Source organism: Somniosus microcephalus, chromosome 15, assembly GCF_052327205.1.
Source record: "Somniosus microcephalus isolate GS21.2 chromosome 15, FLI_Smic_1.0, whole genome shotgun sequence".
In the NCBI taxonomy this organism is placed as follows: domain Eukaryota; kingdom Metazoa; phylum Chordata; class Chondrichthyes; order Squaliformes; family Somniosidae; genus Somniosus; species Somniosus microcephalus.
The window spans coordinates 31,815,177-31,830,993 of record NC_141001.1 but is presented as its reverse complement, the minus strand read 5'-3'; the positions used below and the strand labels follow the sequence as shown (position 1 = coordinate 31,830,993).

The window sequence follows — 15,817 nt, the reverse complement described above, 5'->3', positions numbered from 1 at the left end:
TCTGGGTTGACATCCATGGGTGTGGGTGTGGGTGCCCCCCCCCGCCCCTGGTGTGGGTGCCCCCCCCCGCCCCTCGTATGGGTTGTGGGAGCCCGGAAAACCCTCCCGCCATAGGACTAACCACCCTAATGGCTGGTACAAAGATGGTTACGGTCACGGAAGGAGCGTTAATCGCGGCCAGAAATCCTTCCACCACTTCATACAGTTCCCCAAAGGGAACAGTGTGAAGACACGTACGACGACGACGACATAACCCACAGTGTGAAATATCAGCAGGGTTAAAAATCAGATTTCCACAGGTCTCACGTCACACTGACAAAGTAACCAAATGGGCTCTGTTTGTTTTCTTGGACGAGAAAAACTGCATAAAATCATTAAAATTCAGGAGTTTTTTTTGAAAGTACACCAAAAGAGTCGCAAATAGAATATGATCCAAATATATAATGATTAGATTTATATAGCACCTCATCACATTAAAGCGTCCCAAGGCGCTTCACACACAATGAATTACTTTTGAACTGTAGTTACTAGTGTTATGTAGGCAAATGCAGCTATCATTCTGCAGCATCAACATCCCACAAACAACAATGAGATGAATTGGTTGAGGGAGGAATGTGGCCAGGGTACTGGGAGAACTCCTCATGCTCTTTTTTGAATAGTGCCACGAGATCTTTAATGAGCATCTGAACCACCAGAACAGATAAACAGTACAGGAAACTTTGGTTTATCCGGAGGTTGTATGTCCGGAATACTCGATCTAACGGCAAAAATCAGGAGCCGTTTTCTGTAAGTTTTTTTAGATCTCGTTCTTTTTTTTTCCCAGTCAGCCACTGCAAGGTCTGTAGCTATAGCAACAGCTTCAGCTACAGACGCTTGCAGCTGCAGCCGACTCTTTAGAAGCTGTTGCTAAGCAACAGTGTTTGTTGTCAGATACGGAGATGAAAACCTCCGTATGCTTCAACATTAACTTTGTACGTCCGGCAGTTTTGATAGATCGGCAACACGCCGGTCCCATCAGTGCCGGATATCACAAAGTTTCCTGTACCTTGGTTTAATGTTTCATCTGAAGGACTGCAACCTCCAGAAATGCTGTGCTTCTTCATTTTAAGGGTCAGTCTAAATTATTCAGCCAAGTTCTGGTATGGGGCTGGAACAGACAACCTGCTGACCTGGAGGAAAGAGTGCTAACTCATCCAAGCTGGTACACTCCATTTTTTTTTTAGGCTGATCATATCCCCACCTAGCTTGCCTGAATGCCCATTTGACTTACTGTCCTCAAGCTATTAGTTCACCCTGATCAGTAGAGGCATTTATTCCAAGACACCTGTGGGACCTAATGGTCAGTGAGTTATTTCTACCTGAGAAGTAATTTTGACCATGTCACATACTCTCAGGATATGCTGGTCACTAGTATGACTGAGTGAAAACATTTACTTTGGGTCTTGTATTAGGTTGCCTAAATATGTTGTCAATGCAATAACTGGTTCATGGGTGATGAGATTTAAGAAATAATCCTATTTGTGACATTAGGAAGCACTCTGCGAGTTCACTGGCTATATGTCTTCCTGACCTCATTCAATGATTCACACTAATCCCGACTACATACTTTCTTCTGCTGAGGGTATGACATGTTAAACCAAGGTCCCATCTGCCCTCTCAGAACATAAGAAACCCCAGGGCATTATTTGAAGAAGAGCACGGGAATTCTGCCTGGTGTCCTGGTCAATATTTATCCCTCAACCAACACCTAAATCTGGTTGTTTATTTCATTGCTGTTTGTGGGAGTTTGCGGTGTGCAAATGGGCTACCGTGTTCACTACATTACAGAGCAAGGTCACTTCAAAAGAACATAATCGGTTGTAAAGTGCTTTGGGACGTCCTGAGGTCGTGAGAGGCGCTAAATAAATGCAAGTTCATTCATTCATTTGTACACACCAATTGTGAAGTGTGGTCCACTCCTCAGCCTTCACCAGTGTTGCCAGAAACCAGAGGGAGGTACTTGGCACCAGCCTGGTGACCGCTGCAGTTCACCTCATGCCCCAATGCCCACCCTCACCCCCGATGGGGTATTGCCTTCCCTCTGCTTCGCACTTACCCACAATGATAGGGCACCAAGAGTTCACGCTGCAAGGCGCCACCTCTTTTAGAACTTTGTACGCGCTGTTTGCCTGGTCTGCAATCAGCCTCCAGAATGTTCTCTTTATAGCCGTAAACACATTCAAAGAGAAACAGCAACCAAGTCCAACAGAAACACAAACATAGCGCCACTCATCCAGCACTGCAGAAGAGACTCCCATTTAAATGAAGTCTTCCTTTGAAAGCCTGTACAACCAACAGTTAAGAGATTCTGGACCTTAGAAAGGCTTCCTTTGTGAAAAGAAGGCAGTTTTGCAAACATTACAGTGCCAGACTTTCCGTCAAGAGGGATTTCAATCAGGTGTGTTCTGTACCAGATTTCGTTAGATTTCAACTCCTTGCATTCTTCCTTCTGTATGATTTAAATGTGACAACTTTGCCAGTGTACAACAGCTTATCTGAAGCTGATCTCTAAATGAGTTACTACAGTCTGTAGTGGCGTCGAGAATTCAACAGTAAACACTCTGTATCGCTGCAAAACAAACCCCTTTTGAACCGTGCACTTTGCCTTGAGTTCTGACAGGAGAATTTACAAACTGTATTTGAATTTGTCATGACCACAGTGGGAAGAAATCATATATTCAGGGGAGGGATGGAGCAGAATGTCCCAATGGAATGAAAAGAATAACAGCTACTATTTAAAGGTCTTCATCATTGAGAGAAAGAGCATGTCTGAGCTTCCGCTGCAGCACTCAGACGTTGGGTGGCTGCTGTGTGTCAGGCATGGCTCAGTTGGTAGCACTGTTGCCTCTGAGTCAGAAGGTTGTGGGTTCAAGTCCCACTCCAGAGACTTAAATGCAAAAAAATCTAAGCTGACACTCCAGTGCAGTAGAGGGAGTGCCGCACTGTTGGAGGTGCCGTCCTTTGGGTGAAACGTTAAACAGAAGCCCCATCTGCCCTCTCAAGTAGACATAAAATATCCCATGGCACTATTTCAAAGAAGAGCAGGGGAGTTATCCCCGGTGACCTAGCCAAAATTTATCCCTCAATCAACATCACTAAAACAGATTATCATATTGCTGTTTGTGGGAGCTTGCTGTGTGCAAATTGGCTGCTGTGTTTCCTACATTACAACAGTGACTACACTTCAAAAAGTGCTTCATTGGCTGTAAAGCGCTTTGAGATGACCGGTGGTCGTGAAAGGTGCTCTATAATTGCACGTCTTTCTTTCTTGTGCTGCAATAGAAGTTGTATCATCGGCCATCAGACGCTGCATCATGGTTGGGTCCACAAGTGTGCAAACGGAGTTGGCCACCACTTCCATGCTGGAAAGGATGGGCTCCAAGCTCTGTGCAGAGCCCTGTGTCAAGTTGGTGCTGGACTCTTCCATGCTCCTTGACATTGAACGCAGGCTTCCCAATGCACCAAGCATTTCGTTGTGCATACCCGTCAGCGGTCTTCTGTAGGGTGACCCACTGAAGTCCTCATCTGAGTCTTCTGCAGCGGTACCCATGTGCGACCTCGCCCTCAGGCGAGTTGACACCTGCGCTACTCTTGCCCCCTGCCCTGGCAGCAGCGCACTCCTGCCCGGTGTCTCACAACGTGCAGATCCCGCCTCTAATCTATCCTCTAAGATACGCGCAGTGTCAGTATCTGAGCTGGTGGCTGCATGTGAAATAAACTGACGGTGCTGTGTCTTCATTATCACTCTCTTCTTGGTGTTCCTCCACTGTCTGGCCAGGTTGCACCTTTGGGTATCTGAAAGGAAAAAGGCACAAGGGTAAGGCTGTGGTGTGGGGAGAGGAGGGAGAGAGAGGGAGAGGAGGGAGAGAGAGGGGGGAAGCAAAAGGTGCATACTTACTGTTATAAATCTCATCATTCATCAAGAAACTACTCGTGAAATAACGTTGGACGGCCAGCTGGTGGCGCCGTCCAAGGAGTATAAATACTCGGGCGTTAGCCCCAGCTTTTCAGGGACATTTTGTAAGACAAGGAACTAGTGAAGTACAACTAGACCTCCATGTTCTGAAACAAGTTGATTAAAGCCTTGCTTTATACTCAAACCAAGTGCGTAGTGAGTTTTATTACGTCACTTACACCATCAGCAGCTTGTAAAGCAGAAGAGATTGTGGGTGAGGGGGAAATGGGATGTGAGGAGGAGGATTAGGTTTGAGGATACCGTGATCTTCTATGGTTTCAACCCCGCCGCTGGCCACAGCCTCAGCAATGGCTGTTCCAATCATGGCCAGCACCATCTACTCCATGGGGTTAGGACATGCAGGCGCACCTGTCCCCCTCCAGTTAGCTCCTGCTGCCTCTGGTTGTGTGCCACCTTGTCCTGCAAGAGAGAGGGAAGTGTGTCAGTGAGTGTTGTACAATCTGTTTAGGTGTTGTGGCTGTCATGGTTGAATAGCTAGCAGTGTGTGCAAGCTGTGAGATGTAGGAGTGAGGCTTGCAGCACTGCTAAGTGTGTGATGGTGAGGTGAAGCTATGAATGTTACGTATGAGTCCTGATTGATAGAGATTGCTGGTAGGTGAGTGATGGAGGTATGGTGAATTGAGCAGTGCCTGAGGCTAGTTTTGCAGTTGGTAGGATATGGCATTTGACGATGCATTCACTGACCTTGACCATTCATGTGAGGTCATTGAACTTCTTGTGGCACTGCACCCAGGTCCTCGGGGCTTGACTCCTGGCATTGACCTCCACGGCTATCTAGTCCCACTGCCTTCTGAGAGTTTATCTGGAGGGCCTTCTGCCCCCTTGTGGATACAGGACATCTCTCCCCATTTCCACATCCTCCACCAAGACCGCCAATGCAGCATCTGAAAACCTTGAAGCCTGCTTTCTCCCATGTTGTGCCATTCCTCACTATTTCCCGGGACAGATTCACTTACTGCATGACTCCTAGCACCTGCTCCAACTACAATGCACCTCCCCTTTAAGTGACGCAGGCTAGCTTTAAGCAGTGCAGGCTAGCTTTAAGTGGTATAATCTGCAAATTTCAACACCACTCCCTCTAGGCCTATATTCAAATCATTGATGTACATAATGAACAGAAATGGCCCCTGAACTGAATCCTGTGGGACAGTTCGGGTACTACTTTAGAAAACCAAAGGAAGCTGCAAAGGGATATTGGTAAGATGGGGGAATAGGCTAAAAAGTGAGCGATAGAATTTAATGTCAGTAAATGTGAGGTGATACATTTTGGTTAAAAAAAAGACAGCAGTAATTATACTCTGAATGGAAGTAGGCTCGGTCCATATTCTCAGTATGTGGTCAACTTGTGAATTTAAATTCTTTGAGAGCAAACTTTAACTTACATATCGATCATACCAAGATTCCCCATGGATAAATAGTCAAAAATCCTGACGTGTGACAGTTAACGTCATGCTCACTCAGGTCAGGTATCGGGCCTTTTACTCTATCCCACTGTGCACTTTAAGTCCATGCTCATTATAGCAGCCCCTGCTTCATTAGTATGACAATTCCATTTCACTAGCCAGTCCTTTTAGTTATCTGAGTAACATTGCCAATTTGGTGTCAATTAATGATGTTTTTAGGCTGTGCATTGAGCCTATTAGGAACTGGGTGAGACTGTCAAAACCCATCTGCAAGAAGAAACTATAAGCCCTTCAGTCTGAGCAAGATTTGAGTGCAGATTCCAAAAGTGAAGTGACAATGTCTAACCCACTACTCCACACAGTCCCATTTATTCTAATGCTATAATAACACAAATGTCAGAATTCACAAGTGAATCTTATGCCCATGTTGTGCTCGACTGTGAATCTGTTCCAGTAATGTTAGCATGTTTTTATAAACTGGCCTGAAAGGAACATAAAGCTAATATCTTCAGTATTTCAACCCTGATGGTGGAAGGCCCATCAGTAACTATAAGATTTAACACTATTACTGTATTAAATATATATTGTGAACCCAAGAAAAGAATCATGTTAGCAGGGGCCTAGTATCTCTAATAGTAGAGGGCTAGTATTCCCATTTAGTGAGTCCCAACACCAAGTTCTGGTTTCCCATTCAAAGAGTCCAAGATTAAATGTTCAAACAGTCACAACAATCCTTGCAGAAAAGCATTGAGGGGAAAATTTTGGTTGATTTGTGCCTCCCGTTAGTGCCGTAAGAGGGAGCTAACGGGGCGCAAAGCAACTAGTGCACGGGCGCTGCTAATGCCTCCCGTGAAATTCAGCGGGAGGTTAGCGGTGGCGATAACCATTACCGTCCCGTGGCGCTGCGCATCTGGTGATCTTCGGTAGCACCGGACGCTATGTCCGACAGGGTCAAGGGGGTCTACCTGCGGCTGTGCAAATTAAAGGGGAGGTGCCGGGCGGCCATTTTTGTTGCTGTCCCCCTGCCAGCACCTGTCCCCGTTGCTGTCCCCCTGCCAGCACCTGTCCCCGTTGCTGTCCCCCTGCCAGCACCTGTCCCCGTTGCTGTCCCCCTGCCAGCACCTGTCCCCGTTGCTGTCCCCCTGCCAGCACCTGTCCCCGTTGCTGTCCCCCTGCCAGCACCTGTCCCCGTTGCTGTCCCCCTGCCAGCACCTGTCCCCGTTGCTGTCCCCCTGCCAGCACCTGCCCCCGTTGCTGTCCCCAGCCTCCTGTGCAGCCCCCCACGGGGTGCCAGCTGCGCTCCGTGAGCCTGTCATTCCTCTTGCGTGCCGGGCTCTTTTGCCAGCACTCTGATCCCTGGTGACCTAATTGGGCCCCAGGTCCCCTCCCCTTTAATAAGAGGAGGAAGGCCTGCAGTACCGTGGTGCGACGTGCTGCAGTGTGTGGCGCTGTGGCACGTAGTGCCGTGATATTCACTCGCAGCGCCCCAAGAGGGAGGCGGGGCACTTCCAGAAGCGCTCCGCCTCCCTCTTAGGGTGCTACCAGTAAATTTCGAGTGCGGGGTTGCTAATTTTTTCGGGGGGTTAAAAGTAGCGCCCCGGCGTGACCCAATTTTGCCCCCTTGGAATCCATTGAGACAGCCCCAACAATACAGCGCTTGACTCCATCCAAAGAGCCCTGAAGGCTGTAGTAGTAGAGCATGGGACTTGCATTCAGAGGGCCCGGCATCTCTATTAGATGACTTTTTAAACCAAGAATTGCTGAGTTTTCTGAAACCAAGGCAGAACTCTAGGATTACTGCTGGACTCTGAATGGGGATCCCGCACTCTGAGATTGCTGCTGGACTCTGAATGGGGATCCAGCACTCCGAGATTGCTGCTGGACTCTGAATGGGGATCCAGCACTCTGGAATTGCTGCTGGACTCTGAATGGGGATCCCGCACTCGGAGATTGCTGCTGGACTCTGAATGGGGATCCAGCACTCCGAGATTGCTGCTGGACTCTGAATGGGGATCCAGCACTCCGAGATTGCTGCTGGACTCTGAATGGGGATCCAGCACTCTGGAATTGCTGCTGGACTCTGAATGGGGATCCCGCACTCGGAGATTGCTGCTGGACTCTGAATGGGGATCCCGCACTCGGAGATTGCTGCTGGACTCTGAATGGGGATCCAGCACTCTGGAATTGCTGCTGGACTCTGAATGGGGATCCCGCACTCGGAGATTGCTGCTGGACTCTGAATGGGGATCCAGCACTCCGGGAATGCTGCTGCACTCTGAATGGGGATCCAGCTCTTAATTGCTGTCCAACTCTGCACCATTATAGCTACAAGGCTTCCTAAAGATCTGTCTTTGCATGCTGCTCACATCCTGACAGGCAGACAGTTGTCAACAGGACTTTGGACAGCGCGTACACATTTTAGAAAGGCTTCATACCACCGACGCACTTCACCAATCAAGAATGAAATGAGAATGGCCTTTCATTTATTTCTATTGTGAATAAAAATTCACTTGTTCGCCACAATGGTACACAATAGGCGTATATGTGGGGTGGGGGTGAAAGGAATCCCTGGCTGATTGTAAAGTGCCTTCAGCCTGAATACCTCACAGCATGTTAAGACTGTGGATCACACGGAGAGATTTAATCACTGCGTGTAAAGTTACTTAGCCAAATCTATATATAGAAGTTTTGCGTCTGCCATTCTTCAGACACCAGAATTCAGACATTGCGCTTCAATAACAGAGAGAAAACCAGTCATTTCCTCATGTTTTTTCTGACAGTTTGGGAGGGGCCAGGGATTTGCAGCTACTTGCCAATCTAAAGAGAAACACCACCCTCTAATTGACCTCAGGATGTCCTTATTCATAGAAATTGGATCTTGTGGCCTTAAACAGCCCCCCTTAGCAGAAGAATATATTCCACATTATACGGTATAACACTCCAGTACTCCCCGAACAGCGTATCCATTGACTTACTGCGGAGATCGGCTAATTTATCTCAAAACTTGTCAAGAGCTGGGGTGGCCTTGGGAATCTACAAGGCTATAATGAGCATTTAAAAATGATTTAAAAAAATTAAGCGAGAAGGAAGCAGCTGAGCATCTGAATTCCATCTCTGCTTGTACACTTGAATTGCAGCTAAAGCTGTATTGTGTCCTCAGATATCTGCCTGGTTATTTATCCAAGTTCCCACTCAGCCACCTGCGCTGTTTACCCAAGAACAATTGCTAGATAAGTGATCTGGTTCACGGAAACCCTATTATCTTACACCCATCATCAATTTGCCAGTTATATTTCATGCTACTTAGCAAATTTGTGGAAACAATGAGATAATGGAAGGGGCAGATGTTTGTCAGGGGAGGGCGAAGAGTAATTAAAAGCACAGGTTGTGCTGGTGTTGTTAAAGCAGTTAGTTAGGATTAAAGGATTACCCCCCCCTTTCCCCACCCACCACCACCACCATCCCCCCCCTGCCCCCCCCTCCTCTCCCCCCTGCCCATTTACAGATGCTTGCAGGCTCAGGTGTGTGTCAGAAGGTTGAGGACTCGCAAACCTTCAGATTTCGGGTTTCGATATAGAAGGTCCCCAAGTCAGATCCACTAAATCCAAAATTCATACACCTAAACCAACTTTTCCAAGAAGAACAACAGCCTTACAGTACATTGTTCATCCCAGGAGGTGAGCCATTTTTGCAGACTCGGTCTACTACTTATGCTCTCATGCATTATTCAGTTGGGTATGGATAAGTGCCACATTCGGACACACAGCCTCTATTTCTCTGCATCACAACTCTGAAGCACAGAGCAACAGACTTCCAGAGATCAAATGCGTAACCCCCTCACCTCTGTCCTACCAATGCACCAGACATCGAAGGCTCCTCTCTGCGTGAGCAGCATCATTTATTTAAAGGGCTGGGTTCATCAGTAAGGGAGCTCCAGCAGAGTCTTTGAAGTGTGCTGTTCAAGGAACACAGCCTGCTTTGAATATGCCATCGCAACTTTGTCAGATTGGATACTCTTAACAACTTCACCTTGCAGGAGATCCTACAGCTACTGCAACACAAATGCTTCATTTGTCTGTGTCATTGATGCATAAAAACATTCAGACTTAAAGATGAAGCACTGCTAGTGCGAACTGAAGGAGTTAGATCATAAATGTTCTACTGTGAAGATACAATTGTATTATGTCAATGACTATTTGCTTGTCCATTGTTTAATAAATTTGCGTAATATTTTAAACTTTAAATGAGGTCTGATATGATGCTCTACCACTTTCAAAGATCTTATGGAGCCATATGATAAGTCCAATAGCTGAAAGCAATTACTGGATAGGGTTTACTGTTAATTTCCTAGGCAAGTTACTGAAAGTTTAGCTAGATCTCAAGGCAAGGACACTGTAGAAAATATGGGGGCTTGAGACTAACCCATGAAAGTGATCTAAGATATGAGAGCCAAAGTAATCTAGAGTAAGGAGGGTAGAAAACACCCAAAACATACCAGATAGGCCAAAAGCATACTACATTAAATGTGATAAATTACCTTTCAAAAGAGCTGAAGGAGCAATTTTTTGAACACCACTAAAGGAAAGAACTTGCATTCATACAACACCTTTCATGTCCTCGGAGTGTCCAAAAGCGACGCACAGACAAAGAATAATTTTTGAAACTGTTGTTTGGTAGCCAATTTACATACAGCAAGATCATACAAACAGCAACTAAGATAAACAACCAGCTAATCCACCTTGATGGTTTTGGTTGAGGAAAAAATGTTGGTTGAGACACCATGTGAACGCTCTGTCTTCTTCAAATACTGTCATGGGATCTTTTATATCCAGTTTTTTTATTCATTCACGGGATGTGGGCGTCGCTGGCCAGGAGTAGATGAATCTGAACACGCAGATGGGGCCTCGGCTAAAGCGAGAAAAGGAAAGTGCTTTTATATAGTGCCTTTCATGTCCTCGGGACTGCTCAAAGTGCTTCACAGACAGTGAATTGCTTTTGAAGTGTTTTTAATGTTATTCTGTAGGCAAACAAGGCAGCCACTTTGTGCACAGCAAGCTCCCACAAACAGGGAATGAGATTAATGACCAGTGACTCCATTTTGCTGGTGTTAATGTTGACCAGGACAGCAGAACTCCCTGCTCTTCCTTGAATAGTGCCATGGGTTCTTTAATATGAAGCTGAATAGGCAGATGGTGCCTCGGTTTAGCGTCTCATCTGAAAGACGGCACCTCGGACGCCAGCACTCCCTCTGCTGCGCTGAAAATCACTGGCCCGATTTTATTCAGGAACATTAAATGAGAACATTTTAAATGATATTGCTTCAATATGTTCCTGAGTGTTGATTTATTTCAGACATAAAAGAGTTGGTCTATTTCCATGCAAAGCCGTGAGACGGGATGTGGTAAATTGTGATGTGGATTTTTTTTTGTATAAATTTATATCTTAAACGAAACACAGTAATACAGGTAGACTACCTTTTATCCGAACTTCCGAAAACCAAAACCCTCTAAAAACCGAAGGTTTTTTCGTTCAGCGTAAGTCGTGCGCACGACATGACCAGAGTGGCGCACGACCCCGACCCCCGCGGACCCCCCCGCCGACCCCGACTCCCGCCGACCCCCCCGTGGACTCCCGCCGACCCCCCCCGCGGACCCCCGCCGACCCACCCCCGACAAATTTCCCAGTCTTATAAAATACCTTCCGAAATCCGAAATTTTCCGAAAACCGAAACACGGCTGGTCCCGAGGTTTTCGGATAAAGGATAGTCTACCTGTAATACCTTTAGCAGTAATAGCTCACTAAACTGGCAGAGCTGATCCTGGACCTCAGTAAGGTTGAAGACTGAGGTAGGTGGACCCCAGCTAAGTATAATTGGGGATGCCTGCTTTATAGGGTCACCTCCTTTCAAAAGGTGAAAAGCCCAAGTTTCTCCAGTGTTACTTGAATCTCTTAATGAGCACAAGATCTCTAACTTAAAAAATATATATCTTTAGCGAACCTTTTTTTTGGAATATAGCAGTTGCTCTAAAAGATTTGTTTCCTCAGAGGCCAAAACAACTACAAGTTTAACAATCTGCTGGTAGGTTGATGGGACATTGTTGAGCAGCCCTGGGTGAGGGTGGCACCAGGTGATTGCAAAATATACTGGGCCAATTAGTGTGCAATAAAGATAAGAGCTTTCCAAACTCTGGCAGGAAAACTTAGCTGCAACTCAACACGTTATATAATAGCACACAAAAGAATTCAGCAGCGTGACAGATAAAAACGTAGGTAGATATTGCTTGGGTAGTAACGCACCAGCACAGCAGCAATCTTGGAGACAATAATGAGTTCTCAAATGTAATTCAAATCCAGAGACAAATCAGGTACTTTCCTACGTGACAGATGGTAGTGACAGACACAAGGTAGAGCAAATAAATCCAACATTAGACCTGCCTTGATATTGAGGTGCATGAAGCTTTTTACTGGACATGGTTGATAGCTAAGCACACTGTCGCACTGTAGGAGTGCTTCAGCCCATTAGCAGTATAGTTTGAAGAACATTAGCTCTCCAAATAAGCCAGAAGCTGTCACAGCTCATTCTGGGCATTTAGTGGGAAACAAAAGAATAGATCAGCTATCTGACAACCAGCAACCCTGTTACAGAAAATTAACATTGATATAATAATTTTACATTCTTTGTTGAGGGTGTTCTCTGTGTTTCTTTGAAGAACATCTCTCACATCTTTCATGCACTGAAGATTTGTAAGGTGTCAAATGTGTGAGGGAGTTGCGAGAGTACTCTCAGAGCACTATACTTTGAAAAATAGCAGAAAGCAATGATGGCCTCACATTCCCATAGAGAAGGAAAACTGGAGGAAGAATTAGCACTGGACTGCTCTTGCATACATTAAAAAGTGGGATTGGCAGAGGCCTCAAGGGACATTGCTTGCAAATGGTCCATATCTCAGGGAGAGCATAACAGGTGAAAATTATTATAATATCCCATCAAATCTCACAACTTTTTAGCTCTGGTAAGTTCGGTATCTGTACATTCACAATATGATTATTTTCTTGTCTTTAAACTCCTCCATGGCCTACTCCTGTAATCTCAACTACAACAATTTACATTTATGTAGCGCATTTAATGTAGCAAAACGACCTAAGGCGCTTAACCTCCACGTCCTTCTCCTTCTTGAAGACTCGCCTTAAAACCCACCTCGTTCAACATGTTTTTAGCCGCCCTTATTCAATTTCTCTTTCTTTAGGTGGGCATTCATTTTCCTTGTGCTTCTGTAACCTCCTCTAGCCCTACAAATCTTCCAAACTCTCAGCTCCTCTGACTCTGGTTTCTTAAGCATCCTCCTCTCCCTTCATTCCACCACTGGTGTCTGTGCCTTCAGCTGCCTAGGTTCCACTATCTGGAAATCCCTCCCTAAACCCTCTCTATTTCTCCATTACAACAATGACTACATTTCAAAACATATTTCATTGGTTGTAAGGCACTTTGAGACATCTTGAGTTTGTGAAAGACGCTATGTAAATGCAAGTCTTCCTTTCTTTCTTTCCACCTCCTTCTCCTTCTTTCCTTAAAATCAACCTCTTTAACCAAATTTTTCTCCTTCTTCAGCTTGGCATTTATTTTCCTTGTGCTTCTATGAAGAGCTTTGGGACATTTTTGTGCAGTAAAGGTGCTATATAAATGTACGTTGTGGCTTTGAAAATATAAAACAAGCACCCTGCACACCTGGGGGAGAAAGCACTCTGAAAAATCAGAGAGACAGTAGCTATACGATGGCCTCGGGTATAGCTGAGGATACAGTACTCTGACACCCAAATCTTCTGTGCACTAGAGAGCAAACAACAACAACAACAACTTGTATTTATATAGCACCTTTAACGTAGTAAAACATCCTAAGGTGCTTCACAGGAGTGTTATAGACAAAATAAAGTTGACACTGAGCAATATAAGGAGAAATTGGGGCAGATGAAAGAGGTAGGTTTTAAGAAGCATCTTAAAGAAAGAAAGAGAGGTAGAGAGGCAGAGAGGTTAGAGCTTAGAGCCTAGGCAGCTGAAGGCACGGCCACCAATGGTCGAGCGATTAAAATCAGGGATGCTCAAGAGGCCAGAATTAGAGGAGCGCAGATATCTTGGGGAGCTGTGTGGCTGGAGGAGATTACAGAGATAGGGAGGGGCAAGGCCATGGAGGGAGTTGAAAACAAGGATGAGAATTTTGAAATCGAGGCATTGCTTAACCGGGAGCCAACGTAGGTCAGCGAGCACAGGGGTGATGGATGAATGGGACTACTTAGAACATGGGCAACCGAGTTTTGGATGACCTCACGTTTACGTAGGGTAGAATGTGGGAGGCCGGCCAGGAGTGCGTTGGAATAGTTGAAACACACTACAGAAAACCAAGGTAACCAGCTTTAAATGAAAATTATGGGTAGAAACCCTCATTAATTACAACGTAAAAGAAAGTCAGACAGGAAATAGTGCAGCTGAAAAAGAGATGACTGAATGATAAAAAAAGAACTTTTGAAATCTAACTCTTTGGAATTTTTAATAGCAAGACTAATGCTTCACTCAAGTATCCAAAGATCAAAGTGAATCTTAATGCTCAATGAACAAGTTAGCATTATAACTGAGTCTTAAAAAATTCCAAGGGTTTTGATTTAACATTTCAATTTTATTACAAGGCTGTATTAAAGCCGAATACTTATCCCAATTGGCCATTTCTGGTGGTGCCCCTGTATTGATTGCCAGGAATACTACAGCAGAAGTGAAACCAGCTGTTGTTGAAAATTCTACAATGAGGTTTTTGTGGAGCCATGTTCATTTATATTGCATATTTTAAAATAACTTATTTTCTGCCGAGACATACTTAGCATCCTTAAATATATCCTCACATCGGGCCACCACTTAAAAAGCAGGAGGACATGTCTCCGAAGGAGGGCTGTTACATGGTTCTCTGCACTCTCAAAGTGCTAGGGTGGCCAGATTGATCCCATGCCTTTTCTATCACAGTTCGAATTTTTTTAAAGCATCCAAACCCAAGACCCTGAACCTTCTGTGTTCCTCCTTTCTGAAATGTTTGACCACTGAAATCTTGCCCATCCGCGGCAGGATTAGTTTGGTGGCAAAGCTGGAAGAATGCATTGGTAACCAAATTCCTTACAGTTGATTTTCCAGGTAGATTGCTATTATTGCCCAGGTCCCCTCTGTCCAACTTCCACCCAAACCATACAGGGTGACACTAATAGGATGTGTCGCAGAGTGAGACATAGTTTGCTGCAATATCTGATACTGTCCATTTGCTGCTATCAAATGCACACATCAGAACAGTGTAAGGGGCAGTGAGTGAGAGAGCTGCATCAACAAATTCAGTTGATAAAGTTGCATAAAGAGTTGCACATTGGGAATGGTAAAGATAGCTGCCATCACGAGTGCCAGGGCTCTGACATAAGATTTTGCTGTGGCTGTACAGCCCTGTCTTAAGTATCTGAGCTAGTACAGTATTTGAGGTACCGTTCTTCCCTTTGCTCAATAGATTTCTAGGAGGCAGGTTTGTTAGACTCTGTGAGCTATTGATCTAAGTTTTGTTGGCTGTACATAAAACTTTTCTTAATTTATCAGGAACCTCAGCTAGGTGAAAGTCTGCACTATCTGAGCTACTGGCTTATAGGTCAGATCCAAGACACATGCTGAGCCATTTACTGCGAAACAAATGCAAATCCCAGAACCAAAAGATGTGAGATTGCCCACAGACAGATGCTTGGGTGCAAAGGCATGCCAAATCAAAGCAGCTTGCACTGGCAACCTTTGTCTTGAAAGTGAAAATATTTCTGACAGTGCTTCATGACAGCAGCATGAAGGCAAGCACCTATTTATTTAAATGGCTGAAGGGTAATATTTGGGATATAACCACCTACATCATTTGGAATGGATGGCTATCAGAATAATAGATGAACTTCCCAGATTTACAATTCTCCACAGCTGAGTACTCTCTCTTGCAGGCAATGACGTTCTGCAGGATCAAGGCTTTAAGAGAATTACCCAACTTAGTGAGCAAGAGGTGCTTGAGAATTCTTTAAATACCTGTAACACATAGTGACATGGGGTGAAACGATGATGGAGGGCGTCTTATCAGAGAGTCTGGACTCCTTTAGCTGTCACCCTGCTTTCAACCTAGAGATTCCTTATGGGCATTAATGTCAACAATCTCCTTCAGCTGAGTGGTGCACATGTATATTTTTGTATTAGAAATAAAACAAAAGGACCAGGTGATCACCCTACAACTGCATGCTGTTTATTCTAACTATTTTTTATTGTCACATCATTCAGTTTCCATTGGTGATTGTGTTTATTACATGCCAGTAACTGTTCCATTTTTGGCTACTAAATTGTATCTAATTAGAT

General features: G+C 45.1%; 1 protein-coding gene across 3 annotated transcripts in view; it reads right to left on the bottom strand.

The window, feature by feature from the left end:
• Positions 1-15,817, bottom strand: part of LOC147106611 (N-acetyl-beta-glucosaminyl-glycoprotein 4-beta-N-acetylgalactosaminyltransferase 1-like) — a 950,756-nt gene that overhangs the window by 263,781 nt on the left and 671,158 nt on the right. The window lies entirely within an intron of this gene.